Here is a 14,881-nt window from a genome sequence, read left to right on the forward strand (position 1 = left end):
TGGAGAAGGAGGCGGAGTGCCCTGATCACTCACTGGAGGAGGAGGAGGAGGAGGCGGAGTGCCCTGACTCGCCGGAGGAGGAGGAGGAGGCGGAGGCGTCCAGTTCGGAAGGTTGATGAGCTCCTTCCGCCATAGACATGGAGTCTTCAGAGAAGAACCCAACCGTGTCTCCCCTTCACCGGTAGGGTGGTCAAGCTCGAGCTCCTCAAATCCCTCCGTTATTTCATCCACCATCATCCTAGCATATCCTTCTGGAATTGGCTGGCCGTGAAAAGTTGCGCCGGGTTCAGGAGGTGCAACAGAGCCGACATCCGCCTTGACTTTGAAGTTCTGCCATTGCGTCATAAGGTGGCAATGTTGAGACTCCGTGATAGCATCCACGGGGTAGCTAGCAGGAGCCGTGAAGACAGGGTCCTGAAGCAGCTCGGTGGAAGCCACGCTGCTTCTCCGCTGAGATGGCGGGGTAGCTTCGACAGGTCGCTTGCTGTGAACCGCTTCTCGTTCCTCTAGCGCTTTTACCCTTGCGTGCAGCGCCTGCAGTTGGGTCTGCTCCACTGCCCTCCTCCTCTCCTGGCATTTGTAACTGCCTGCGTCCGGAAACCCAGCCTTCCACGGAACGGAGCCTGGCGTGCCTCGTGTCCGTCCAGGGTGCTCAGGATTCCTGAGGGCCATTGTGAGCTCGTCGTTTTCTCTGTCGGGAACGAACGTCCGTTCCTGTGCTGCGGCGATATACTCCTGAAGCTTCATGACGGGTATTCGCAGTTGCTCGTTCGTCCAAACGCACTTCCCTGTTTCAGGGTCCAAGGTTCCGCCAACCCCGAAGAACCAAGTCCTTGAACGGTCTGGCCACTTCAATGTCTCTGGTTCGACCCCTTTAAGCAGGTCATTCTCAGCCTTTGCCCACAACGGCCGGGTTTTGAGGTAGCCACCTGACCCCGTGCGATGGTGATGCTCCCTCTTTGCAGCATTTATCTTGTTTGTCGCTGACATCTTCTTACTCTTGTCCGATGTCTTGTGGGCCACAAATGCGTCCCAGTGATCTCTGATCTTCTCAAATCGGCCGGTGAATTCTGGAGTCTTGTCATTGTCGACAAACTTTGGTTTCAGCTCATTCTTCCACCTCCTGAATAGATCTGCCTGTTGGGGAATGTAGCAGAAATTCAAAATTTTCTACGCATCACCAAGATCAATCTATGGAGTTTACTAGCAACGAGAGGGAAGGAGTGCATCTACATACCCTTGTAGATCGCGAGCGGAAGCGTTCAAGAGAACGGGGTTGATGGAGTCGTACTCGTCGTGATCCAAATCACCGATGATCCTAGCGCCGAACGGACGGCACCTCCGCGTTCAACACACGTACGAAGCAGCGACGTCTCCTCCTTCTTGATCCAGCAAGGGGGGAGGAGAGGTTGATGGAGATCCAGCAGCACGACGGCGTGGTGGTGGAAGTAGCGGGATCCCGGCAGGGCTTCGCCAAGCGCAAGCGGGGAGGAAGAGGTGTCACGGGAGGGAGAGGGAGGCGCCAGGGCTTCGATATTGCTGCCCTCCCTTCCCCCCACTATATATAGGGCCAAGGGAGAGGGGGGGCGCAGCCTTGGCCCTTCCTCCAAGGAAGGGTGCGGCCAGGGAGGAGTCCTTCCCCCCCAAGGCACCTCGGAGGTGCCTTCCCCCTTTAGGACTCTCCCTTTTCCTTATCTCTTGGCGCATGGGCCTCTTGGGGCTGGTGCCCTTGTCCCATATAGGCCAAGGCGCACCCCCTCCAGCCCATGTGGCCCCCCGGGGCTGGTGGACCCCCGGACCCCTTTCGGCACTCCCGGTACAATACCGATAAAGTGCGAAACTTTTCCGGCGACCAAAATAAGGCTTCCCATATATAAATATTTACCTCCGGACCATTCCGGAACTCCTCGTGACGTCCGGGATCTCATCCGGGACTCCGAACAACTTTCGGGTTACCGCATACTAATATCTCTATAACCCTAGCGTCACCGAACCTTAAGTGTGTAGACCCTACGGGTTCGGGAGACACGCAGACATGACCGAGACGACTCTCCGGTCAATAACCAACAGCGGGATCTGGATACCCATGTTGGCTCCCACATGCTCCTCGATGATCTCATCGGATGAACCACGATGTCGAGGATTCAATCAATCCCGTATACAATTCCCTTTGTCTACCGGTATGGTACTTGCCCGAGATTCGATCGTCGGTATCCCGATACCTTGTTCAATCTCGTTACCGGCAAGTCTCTTTACTCGTTCCGTAACACATCATCCCGTGATCAACTCCTTGGTCACATTGTGCACATTATGATGATGTCCTACCGAGTGAGCCCAGAGATACCTCTCCGTTTACACGGAGTGACAAATCCCAGTCTCGATTCGTGCCAACCCAACAGACACTTTCGGAGATACCTGTGGTGCACCTTTATAGCCACCCAGTTACGTTGTGACGTTTGGTACACCCAAAGCATTCCTACGGTATCCGGTAGTTGCACAACCTCATGGTAATGATACTTGACATTAGAAAAGCTCTCAGCAAACGAACTACACGATCTTGTGCTAGGCTTAGGATTAGGTCTTGTCCATCACATCATTCTCCTAATGATGTGATCCCGTTATCAACGACATCCAATGTCCATGGTCAGGAAACCGTAACCATCTATTGATCAACGAGCTAGTCAACTAGAGGCTTACTAGGGACATAATGGTGTCTATGTATCCACACATGTATCTGAGTTTCCTATCAATACAGTTCTAGCATGGATAATAAACGATTATCATGAACAAGGAAATATAATAATAACCAATTTATTATTGCCTCTAGGGCATATTTCCAACACTGCCATCTTCTTAAGAGCATGAGACTTGACCAATGGCTCTATAGCTGGCTTCTCCGGATCCTCCTCTGGCGGTAGGGTGAAATTTGCCTTCAGCGCGGTCCAAAGATCATCTTTCTGCCTATCGTTGACATAAGACACCTCAGGGTCTTCGTTCTTAGGCTTATACCATTGGTGGATGCTGATCGGGATCATGTCCCTAACAAGAACCCCGCACTGAGTAGAAAATGCTTCCTTGGTCCGGATGGGTTCAATCGGTTGGCCATCGCGCCCGTTTACTGTGATCGTGAACCTTTCATCCTGGCGCAACTTCTTCTTCGGGCCTCGTCTCGTTACCAAAGTTTTGCTCGATCCGGAGGGCTAGAAAAGAAGAAAGACGAGAGTTAATATGTGTACATACCAAAACAATTAATGCATCAATTAGCTATTCAGCACAGGCTTAATTAATATATATACCTGGCCGGACTCTGTTCGGTCACTGGAGCCGTCATCACGGTCTCCTTCTTCCACCGGCATTCGGTCACCGGAGCCATCATAATCATGTCCTTCCTCCTCCATTGTTCGATAACCGTAGCCTGCTTCACCCTCCTCTTCCAGACCATCGGTGTCGTTAAGATACGACATGACATCACCTTCGGCTGCGATTATGTCCCCCAACACCTGTTCTGCTTCCTCGTCTCGGTCGTGCTCGATAGTTTCTGCAAATATTACAACATGGCAATTATTATACAAACATGACAGATGGATATATTAGTGGCAAACGTAGACCTAGCTAGCTAATCACAACAAGGAATCCTATTAGTGGCCTCGACGCTTCTCTAGGGTTCGGGGTGGCCTGGATGACAACGCTCTTTTAACTTGGTAAATTTGGGTGGCCTCGGCAGCGCTTCTAGGGTTTGAATCAACTTGTGCACAGCCATAATGGGGGCATTCTTGATAAATTTGGACCATTGACCCCTGGACGACCCTCGACCCTCGACCCTCGACCGCTCGGCGATCCACGACCCTCTACCCTATTTCCCGACCCTCGACCCCCTCATGTCACGTTTGTCTAGTGTCAAAGGATTCAACAAAACCGTGTCTTCATCATTAGGCGAAAGTAACAGGCGCATGATGGTACGAAGTTCTGCAAAGTTGTTCTGGAACGGAGTCCCAGATAGGATAATTCGCTTTCTTGTACAAAGTTCAGCAAGAGCCTTCTGAATATCGCTATTTGGAAGGCCTTTGCATAACTTCGTACAAAAAGGCGAATTATCCTATCCGGGACTCCGTTCCAAAATAACTTTGCACAACTTCAGACCATCATGCCCCGGTTACTTCCGGCTAATGATGAGGCCATGGATTTCTTCAATACTTTGACACTAGGCAACCTCTTGACCCCGATCCTCGACCCTCGACCGCTCGGACGATCCACTACCCTCTACCCTATTTCCCGACCCTCGACCCCCTCATGTCACGTATGTCTAGTGTCAAAGGATTCAACAAAACCATGTCTTCATCATTAGGCGAAAGTAACAGGCGCATGATGGTACGAAGTTCTACAAAGTTGTTCTGGAACGGAGTCCCAAATAGGATAATTTGCTTTTTCGTGCAAAGTTCAGCAAGAGCCTTCCGAATATCGCTATTTGGAAGGCATTTGCATAACTTCGTACAAAAAGGCGAATTATCCTATCCGGGACTCCGTTCCAAAATAACTTTGCACAACTTCGTACCATCGTGCCCCGGTTACTTCCGGCTGAGGGAGTACTGGACTTAGGGGTCCTCGGACGTCCGGCCTGTTGGGCATGGGCCGGACTAATGGGCTGTGAAGATACAAGACCGAAGACTCTCTCCCGTGTCCGGATGGGACTCTCCTTGGCGTGGAAGGCAAGCTTGGCGTCCAAATATGAAGATTCCTTTCTCTGTAACCGACTTTGTACAACCCTAGTCCCCTCCGGTGTCTATATAAACTGGAGGGCTTAGTCCGAATAAGCATAATCATAGTCATACAGGCTAGACTTCTAGGGTTTTAGCCATTACGATCTCGTGGTAGATCAACACTTGTAATAATCATATTCATCAAGATCAATCAAGCTGGAAGTAGGGTATTACCTCCATAGAGAGGGCCCGAACCTGGGTAAACATTGTGTCCCCTGTCTCCTGTTACCATTGACCTTAGACGCACAGTTCGGGACCCCCTACCCGAGATCCGCCGGTTTTGACACCGACAATGGTGCTTTCATTGAGAGTTCCACTGTGCCGTCCTCAAAAGGTTTGATGGCCCCTTCAATCATCTACAACAATGCTGTCCACGGAGAAGTCTTCCTTCCCGGACAGATCTTTGTGTTCGGCGGCTTCGCACTGCGGGCCAACTCGCTTGGCCATCTAGAGCAGATCGATAGCTACGCCCCTGGTCGTCAGGTCAGATTCTGGAGCTTGAACTACGTCGCGGATATCCGTGGAGACTTGATCTTCGACAGATTTGAGACCACGACAGTCGCTCCCCGTCATCACGATGAACATGACTTAAATCTTTCATCGGATCATACCCAGGAGATAGCACCTGTAACTGCTCTGGCCTTAGATCCGGAGTAGATCGCGCCATCCGAAGACGGGAAGCTCAACCCCGCCACGGATGCCGCAGTCTCAGCGGCGTCACATCCGCACACAGACCCAACCTCGAGTGGAATCTGTGTCAGCGAAGCCTCGGAATCGTTTCCGGCTACAGGTTCCGAACCATGTGCGTCCACATGCGTCGAGCTCGATCAGTCATTGATCGTTTAATTCAGCTCCACGGAAATCTTTCGGCACTCGCCTTTGGGCGACGTGTTAAACTCGTTAATAGCATTATCCTTAGCAGGGGGCTCGCAACCGAATTATATCCGGTTCGAACCGGAGGCTGATTACGGAGAACTTCGCTTCCCACCCACCGCCCACTTCATAGCCACCGTCGTAGATTTAACCGACATGCTCGATTACGGCTCCGAAGACGTTGACGGTATGGACGACAATGCCGATGAGGAGCAGGGCCAAAACCCACCGTTTACTGGACGATGGACGGCCGCCTCTTCTTACGACGTGTACATGGTGGATACACCTAAAAGAACTAACGACGATGACAAAGAAGATCCAGTTGAGGATGAACCTCCTGTGATACAGCCAAAACGCCGGCGTCAGCGGCGCCGCTCTAAGTCACGTCGTGGAAAAGACAGCAATACTAGCACGGGAGAAAACAATACTTCGGACGATGCCGAAGATAATGAAGACCCCGTGGAGATAACTTCCGAACAGGAGGAACGGGAAAAAGGGCAAGTTAGCCCTGATGAACAGGCCATACACGACGACTCAGAGGACAGTAATTATCTTCCACTCTCCGAGGATGAGGTGAGCCTCGGCAACGAGGATTTTATCGTGCCTGAGGAACCTCTCGAGCAGGAGCACTTTAAGCGCCGGCTAATAGCCACTGCAAGGAGCATGAAAAAGAAGCAGCAGCAGCTTCAAGCTGACCAAGATCTGCTCAACGATAGATGGACTGACGTCCTAGCAGCCGAAGAATACGGCCTCAAGCGCCCAGCCAAAAGTTACCCGAAGCGCAAATTGCTACCTCAGTTCGATGATGAGGCGCCGGAGCCCGTACCATCATCTCGCAATGCGGCTGACCGACCACCACGCGGTCGGGATAAAGCGACAACTCAAGCCGAAAACCAGCCCGCCCCGCCTCATCGTAAAGACAGAGATAAAACAGCTCGTCGTTATACACATGACCTTCGGCAGGAACTGGACAATAGAGCAGGACATATCGGATCGATCTATGGATCGCTAGTACGTGCCCCGACACGTGACGACGGCTATCTATTCGGACGTGACAAGGCTAGTCACGCCCGGGCCAAAAACCGCAAATGGACTCCATCGGAGCTACGTCGCGATGTGGCCCGATATAGAGGCGCCGCGCACCCTCTTTGCTTCACTGACGAAGTAATGGAGCATGAATTCCCAGAAGGGTTTAAACCCGTGAATATTGAATCATACGATGGAACAACTGATCCCGCGGTGTGGATCGAGGATTTTCTTCTCCATATCCATATGGCCCGTGGAGATGACCTCCACGCCATCAAATACCTCGTCTTAAAACTCAAAGGGCCAGCTCGGACTGGCTAAACAGTCTGCTTGAAAACTCTATTGGCAGCTGGGAGGATTTGGAAGACGCCTTCCATGACAACTTCCAAGGTACATATGCCCGGCCACCAGATGCCGATGACTTAAGTCACATAGTTCAACAGCCCGGAGAGTCAGCCAGGAAATTCTGGACTAGGTTCCTAACCAAAAAGCACCAGATCGTCGACTGTCCGGATGCCAAAGCCCTAGCGGCCTTTAAACACAGCATCCGTGACGAATGGCTCGCCCGCCACCTCGGCCAAGAAAAGCCGAAGTCCATGGCAGCCCTCACGGCACTCAAGACTCGCTTTTGTGCGGGTGAGGATAGTTGGCTGGCGCGTAGCAAAAACATGACAAGTATAGCGGGCACCTCCGAAGTCAAAAACAACAACGGCAAGCTCCGACGCAACAGGCACAAACGTCGAAGCAATGGTGACAATACCGATGACACGACAGTCAACGCCGGATTCAGTGGCTCCAAGTCCGGTCAGCGGAAGAAGCCATATAAAAGAAACAACCTGGGACCATCCAGCTTGGACCGCATACTCGACTGTCCGTGCCAGATCCATGGCACCCTAGAAAAACTAGCCAACCATACCAACAGGGATTGTTGGGTTTTTAAACATGTTGGCAAGTTAAATGCCGAAAACAAGGACAAGGGATCGCAAAGTGAGGACGATGATGAGGAGCCCCGGGCATCGAACACAGGGGGACAGAAGAAGTTTCCCCTTCAGGTCAAAACGGTGAACATGATATACGCTACCCACATCCCCAAGAGGGAGCGCAAGCGCGCGCTCACGGACGTCTATGCGATAGAGCCAGTCGCCACCGAATTTAATCCATGGTCGTCATTCCCAATTACCTTCGATCGTCGGGATCATCCGACCAGTATCCGTCACGGCGGCTCGGCTGCACTGGCCCTTGACCCAATAATTGATGGATTCCACCTGACGCGAGTCCTCATGGACGGTGGCAGCAGCCTCAACCTGCTCTATCAGGATACAGTGCGCAAAATGGGCATTAATCCATCACGGATCAAGCCCACAAAGACTACCTTTAAAGGAGTCATACGACGTGTAGAAGCCCGCTGTACGGGCTCAATCGCACTAGAGGTTGTCTTCGGATCCGGACAACTTCCGATGCAAAGAGTTAATCTTCGATATCGTCCCCTTTCGCAGCGGTTATCACGCACTGCTTGGACGAACCGCATTTGCTCGATTCAACGCGGTGCCACACTATGCTTATCTCAAACTCAAGATGCCCGTACCACGCGGCATCATAACAGTTAATGGAAACATAGAACGCTCCCTCCGCACTGAGGAGCACACCGCTGCCTTAGCAGCAGAAGTACAGAGCGGCCTTTTCAAGCAGAACCTTAATTCGGCGACCGAGCTCCCGGATACTATCAAGAGAGTCCGGACCATTCTACAGCAGGGCAGCTCGGCTCGTCAAGAGCTCGATTAGCAGTTCGGCCTCCGTTCCAGTCCTGATCAAGTGGCGGCATTCGTACCACGCGCACATAACTACGCACCCAAAATACCATGGGCATAGACGGAGGCATAACTAGTTTGTGATCCACAATACGGCTCGACCGCCCCCGGACACACATACTTTCACTGCTTCCTTTTTCTCCTTTTCAGGTTTCTTTTCCACACGCCCTCCCTGATGGCCTGATCACCGGTCCTTTCGAAGGATAAATAAACCAAGATGGCAAGAAGCACATACGTATAGGGGAATTTCTAGGTGGTCTCTTTAACGATCACTCTACCTGTTTTCAGGACGCACACGCAGCTCTCCCTTTGTTGTGGCATGTTAAATAGCCTTTTGCTTATTGCACTATTTGTATGAATGCGCTTTGATGTATTAACCAAATTATGATGAAAACAATTTGCGGCCCAAATTCTGCGGCCCTAGCTTACTACCCTTTCTTCTATCCTGTTTTCCTTGTCTGTTGATAACTTTATCAGATAGCACCCGTACACTTTGGTACGTTTCAATTTGCCAGGGGCTTCATAGTGCCCCGCCATATGGCAACAAAGTCCGAACACTTTTTATAGTATATTTTGGCACCCCGAATTTAGCACTATATGCATTGGCTCCGAATCATGTCTTTGGTCAATAGTTGGGTTGCCCGGCTCCTGTGCTTGCTACCTTACGTTCCGCTATATCAGCTAGGGTAGTAAAGGGAGAACTACTGCGATTGTGCCCTGGTTTACCCGGATGAGCACCTCAGTAGAGAAAGCCGAAAAGTCACTGTCATGATGCGGCGAGAGCCGGTCAGCTCTTCGGAGGTCTCAAATCTTTAGAGATTTTTTCCGCATTACGCGAGGGATCGGTACTTACCCGGTTAGGTGTTTACAGCATCCTAGTTCGGATACTAGGGGCTGCGCCTATATTTTTTATTGTCAAACTCCTATGGCTAAGTGAGGGTGCTAAAGCCGCATAGTCCGATTGCCTGGTTCGTTGCGCTAAACACCTCCTTCAAGGACCAAACAATTGGATCAAGAGTGTTTAGATTACATCCCGAACACCCCCGTACTACCTACGTGGGGGCAGAAGCCGACGAGTGGCCAACTCTCAGATTTCACACAACACGGCCGCATAGGAGGTGAAATTTTTTAAACAAACATTATATTACATAAGGACTTTGTTTCATCATACAAGGCAGAGACAACATGAATGTATTCATTCGAAAATAATGTCTTGCGCACATTGCGTCGCCACAATACGAGACCCCTCCAGGACGTCTTCAAAATACTGCTCGAGCATGCGGTGCTCCTTGCCCTCAGGCGCCTCGGTCACAAGCTTGACGGCGTCCATCTTTGCCCACCACACCTTGACGCGGGCGAAGGCCATGGGCGTGCCCTCGATGCAGACCGATCGCTTGATGATGTCCAGCCGAGGGCATGCATTCACCAGCCGCTTCACGAGCCCGAAGTAGCTACTGGGTATAGCTTCGGCAGGCCACAGCCGGATTATTAGATCCTTCATGGCCAGTTCGGCCATCCTATGCAGCTCGACCAGCTGTTTCAGCTGATCGCTGAAGGGCACCGGATGTTCTAGAGTAAGGTATTGCGACCATAACAGCTTCTCCGTTGAGCTCCCTTCTTCGGCTCGGAAGAATTCCGCAGCGTCAGAAACACTGCGCGGCAGATCCGCAAATGCCCGTGGAGAACTCCAAATCCGGGTTAGTAAGAGATACTTCTTCTCCACATACTTGCTTTGCATACTAAACGCCTTACCCGCCGCGATCTTCTTGGCCTCCCGGATCTCTTGGAGGGCGCCCTGGGCTTCAACCCGGGCCGCTTCCGCATTTTGGCGAGCCTTGGCGAGTTCGGTCTCTTGAGCCGAAACATCGCGCTCCAAGGTCTCGCATTTCTTCACGGCATCCTGGAGCTCTTGCTGGACCTCATCAAGCCTGGCCTCGTGCTTCTTACGAGCGGCTTGTTCCTTGGCAGCTCTCTCCTCGGCCTCGGCCAGGGCCTTTTTAAGGACCTCGACCTCGGTTGCCGCTCCTACAAATATTATGGCACTACGGTCAATACACATCATTCATTCTTCCTGAATATACAACAAGTCGCAACATACCATGCTTGTCCTCCAGCTGCCTTTTTACAAGGCCGAGCTCTTCTTTGGCCCGCTCCAGACTCTGCTTTAGTCCGAATACCTCCGCAGCATGAGAGGTTGTGGCCAGCAACGACGCCTGCTTATTCATATAAGACATCCTTTAGTTAGTTTCCTGCGAAAATAAATTGATGCTTTGTTCGGCTCTTCCTTCCGAACACCGGACAATGTCTCAGGGGCTACTGTCTATACTTGGACTTTTTCTTTTGCATCGCTTACCTCACAGCCTGTCAGCAGGCTGCCGCAGGCTTCGGTCAGTCCGCTCTTGACAGACCGAACCCTCTCAATCTCCGTACCCATAAGGATACGGTGTTCCTCCACAATGGAAGCGCCTCGTAGAGCTTCCAGCAGATTATTCGGTGCCTCTGGTTGGACAGAGGTCACCGGCGGGATAGGCACACCTCCTTCTCTTGAAGGAGGCTGCTCGCCGGATTTCGGAGCCATATAGGTCTCCAGAACCGTATTCAGTTGAGGGCCGAACTGAACATGGCCCCCAACGCCAGTCTCCATGGTGATCTGCTCCTCCATGTGTCCGGCGGCCGAGGTTTCACCCTCTGGCGCCACCCTGACGGCCTCCTGAATCTCTCCCTGGTCAGGGAAGGTCCTTGGGACAGCACCTCGTCGTCACCCTTGGCCGTGGGAGAGTGAGCGGCCGGCGGTGACTCGCTGGCCATCGCCTTTGAATCCAGCGAACCTCCTGATGAGAATCGCGGGGACCTGTCGTGGGCCGGACTACAATAGCATAATTCGACATATTAAAACTATGAAGAAGAGATTCCAGATATATGGACGCATCGGGGTTTTTAGTACTCACGATGCTGTCAGGGGCTTGTTTCGGGGGCGTCGCTCCGGACTGCTGTCGACGTCCCATGCGGAGTTATCCGCGAGGGGGACCTTCCCCCTCTTGGGCGCCTCCGCCTCCAGATTTGTGGAGGCCGCCCTCTTCTTCCTTCCCCCATTAGGGGGAGAGTTGCTTTCTTCCTCCTCCTCATCGTCGTCTTCGGTGGCAGAGGAGTGAGTCTTGTCTTCGGACGACACGTCCGAAGCTCCCTTGCGGCAGGGGGCACTCCGGACCCCCTTGGCCTTCTTCTCCGGCGCCTTGTAGGGCGCCGGAACCAGCATCTTCTCCAGGAGCGAGATGACTGGTTCCTCGGGCAGCGGAGCCGGACATCGAATCCGCTCCTCTTTCACTGTCCATACCTAAAAAAAATAGTCAAGTTTTAGATATCTTCCTTGAACAAGCAAGTAGAGGATGCACCTCGATGTGAAGGACTTACCGCACTAGCAGGATGGGCTAGATCGTGCCCACGGTCCGAGTCTATGTCCGGCGGCGTCTCATTGCATTTAAAGAGTGACTTCCAGACATCTTCGTGAGTGGTTCCAAAGAGCCTCTCCAAGGTCTGGTGCTTCTCTGGATCAAATTCCCATAAAGGGCATGTTCGGCTCTGGCATGGAAGGATCCGGCGAACTAGCATCACCTGGATCACGTTGACGAGCTTGATGTTTTTATCCACCATGCTTTGGATGCGCGTTTGCAGCGCTATCAGCTTGTCCGACGAAGACCAATTTGGGCCCTTCTCTTTCCAGGAGGTGAGCCGCATTGGAGCTCCGGATTTGAACTCGGGAGCCGCGGCCCAGGTGGCGTCGCGGGGCTCTGTGATATAGAACCACAGTTTCTGCCACTCTTTGACGGTCTCCACAAAAGTACCCTTGGGCCATGTGACATTGGGCATCTTGCTCACCATGGCACCTCCACACTCCACGTGTTGGCCATCCACCACCTTCGGCTTCACGTTGAAGATCTTGAGCCACAGTCCGAAGTGGGGAGGAATGCGGAGGAAGGCCTCGCACACGACAATAAATGCTGAGATGTTGAGGAAGGAGTTTGGGGCTAGATCATGGAAATCTAGCCCGTAATAGAACATAAGTCCGCGGACGAAAGGGCGGAGAGGAAACCCTAACCCACGGACAAAATGGGGGATGAACACCACCCTCTCATTGGGCTTCGGGGTGGGGACGACTTGCCCCTTGGCCAGAAGCCGGTGAGCGATTTCTTTCGCCAGATACCCGGCCTCCCGAAGGTCGGTGATGTCCTTCTCCTTAACGGAGGAAGCCATCCACTTGCCTTGCCCTCCAGATCCGGACATGGTTGAGTGCTTTCTTGAGGCGGAAAAGATGAGGACTTGGGCGCTGGAGCTCAAGAATGGAAGGGCAGAGAAAGAGAGAAGGCGTGCGTTTAAAGAAGGGAATCCTTATGCCCTTATAAAGGCAGTGAATATCAAGCGCCTCCCCACTCGCCTTAAAACTCGCCTGTTCCCAAGGGCTGTGCAAACGGCACGGTTGGATTACCCACACCCGTATTGATGACAATCCCGCAATAAGGGGACACGATCTTTGCTTTGACAAGACGTGCCAATGAAAACCGCATCTCGAAATGTGGAACGGCAGATGAAAATAGTTTGAAATAATGACCGGGCAGACATGATGTCACCTTACAAAAAGTTGTCAGCGGATTGGACTCGTGAAATATTATACTCTCTGCGGTTGTGTGTGGTACTTGTGTTGCAGATCCGGACACGTTCGTTGCGTCCGAAGACTATCTTGGAGTATTCGGAAAGGGGAACCGGCCTTGCAATGCCGAAGACAATGTGCGCGCCGGACACCTCGTCATTGAAGCCTGGTTCAGGGGCTACTGAGGGAGTCCTGGACTCAGGGGTACTCGGATGTCCGGCCTGTTGGGCATGGGCCGGACTAATGGGCTGTGAAGATACAAGACCGAAGACTCTCTCCCGTGTCCGGATGGGACTCTCCTTGGCGTGGAAGGCAAGCTTGGCATCAAAATATGAAGATTCCTTTCTCTATAACCGACTTTGTACAACCCTAGTCACCTCCGGTGTCTATATAAACCGGAGGGCTTAGTCCGAATAATCATAATCATAGTCATACAGGCTAGACTTCTAGGGTTTTAGCCATTACGATCTCGTGGTAGATCAACTCTTGTAATACTCATATTCATCAAGATAAATCAAGCAGGAAGTAGGGTATTACCTCCATAGAGAGGGCCCGAACCTAGGTAAACCTTGTGTCCCCTTTCTCCTATTACCATCGACCTTAGACGCACAGTTCGAGACCCCCTACCCGAGATCCGCCGGTTTTGACACCGACACCGGCTAATGATGAAGCCATGGATTTCTTCAATACTTTGACACTAGGCAACCTCTCCACCCTCGACCCCCTCATGTCACGTTTGTCTAGTGTCAAAGGATTCAACAAAACCATGTCTTTATCATTAAGCGAAAGTAACAGGCGCATGATGGTATGAAGTTCCGCAAAGTTGTTCTGGAACGGAGTCCCAGATACGATAAATTCGCTTTTTCGTACGAAGTTCAACAAGAGCCTTCCGAATATGGCTATTTGGAAGGCCTTTGCTGAAATTCGTACAAAAATGCGAATTATCCTATCCGGGACTCCGTTCCAGAACAACTTTGCACAACTTCGTACCATCATGCCCCGGTTACTTCCGGCTAATTATGAAGCCATTGATTTCTTCAATACTTTGACACTAGGCAACCTCTCCACCCCTCGGCGATCCTCGACCCTCTACCCTTGAACCCTCGGCGACCCTCGACCCCTCGGCGTTCCTTGACCCTTGAACCCTAGGCCCCTCGACGACCCTCGAACCCTCGGTGACCCTCGAACCCTAGTTCCCGACCCTCGCCCCTCGAACCCTCGGTGACCCTCGAACCTCTACCCTAGTTCCCGACCCTCGCCCCTCGAACCCTCGGTGACCCTCGAACCCTCGCCGACCCTCGAACCCTCGAACCCTCGGTGACCCTCGAACCTCTACCCTAGTTCCCGACCCTCGCCCCTCGAACCCTCGGCGACCCCCCTCGTGTCAAAGTTATCGGGGAGGGGGTATGTCGACCCCCCCTCATGTAAGAAGAGGAAAAAAGATCGAAGAAGAACAAAGAGGAGAAGAAGAAACGAATAGAGGAGAAGATCGAGGAAAAAAAGAAGAAAAAAAAGAGGAGAAGAAGAAAGGAATATAGGAGAAGAAGAAAAATAGAATTCTATTTTTTCTTCTGCTCCTCTTTTTTTTCTTCTTCTTTTCCTCTTCTTATTTATTTCTCCTCTTCTTCTCCTTTCTTCTTCTTCTCCTTCTTCCTCTTCTTATTTTCCTTTTTCCTCTCCTTCTTTTTCTTTTTCTTCTTCTTCTTCTTCCTTCTTCCTTCTTCCTCTTTTCTTCTTTTTCCTTATTTTTCCTTTTCCTCTACACTAACCTA

The sequence above is a fragment of the Aegilops tauschii genome, chromosome 2, assembly GCF_002575655.3.
Source record: "Aegilops tauschii subsp. strangulata cultivar AL8/78 chromosome 2, Aet v6.0, whole genome shotgun sequence".
Classification (NCBI taxonomy): Eukaryota; Viridiplantae; Streptophyta; class Magnoliopsida; order Poales; family Poaceae; genus Aegilops; species Aegilops tauschii.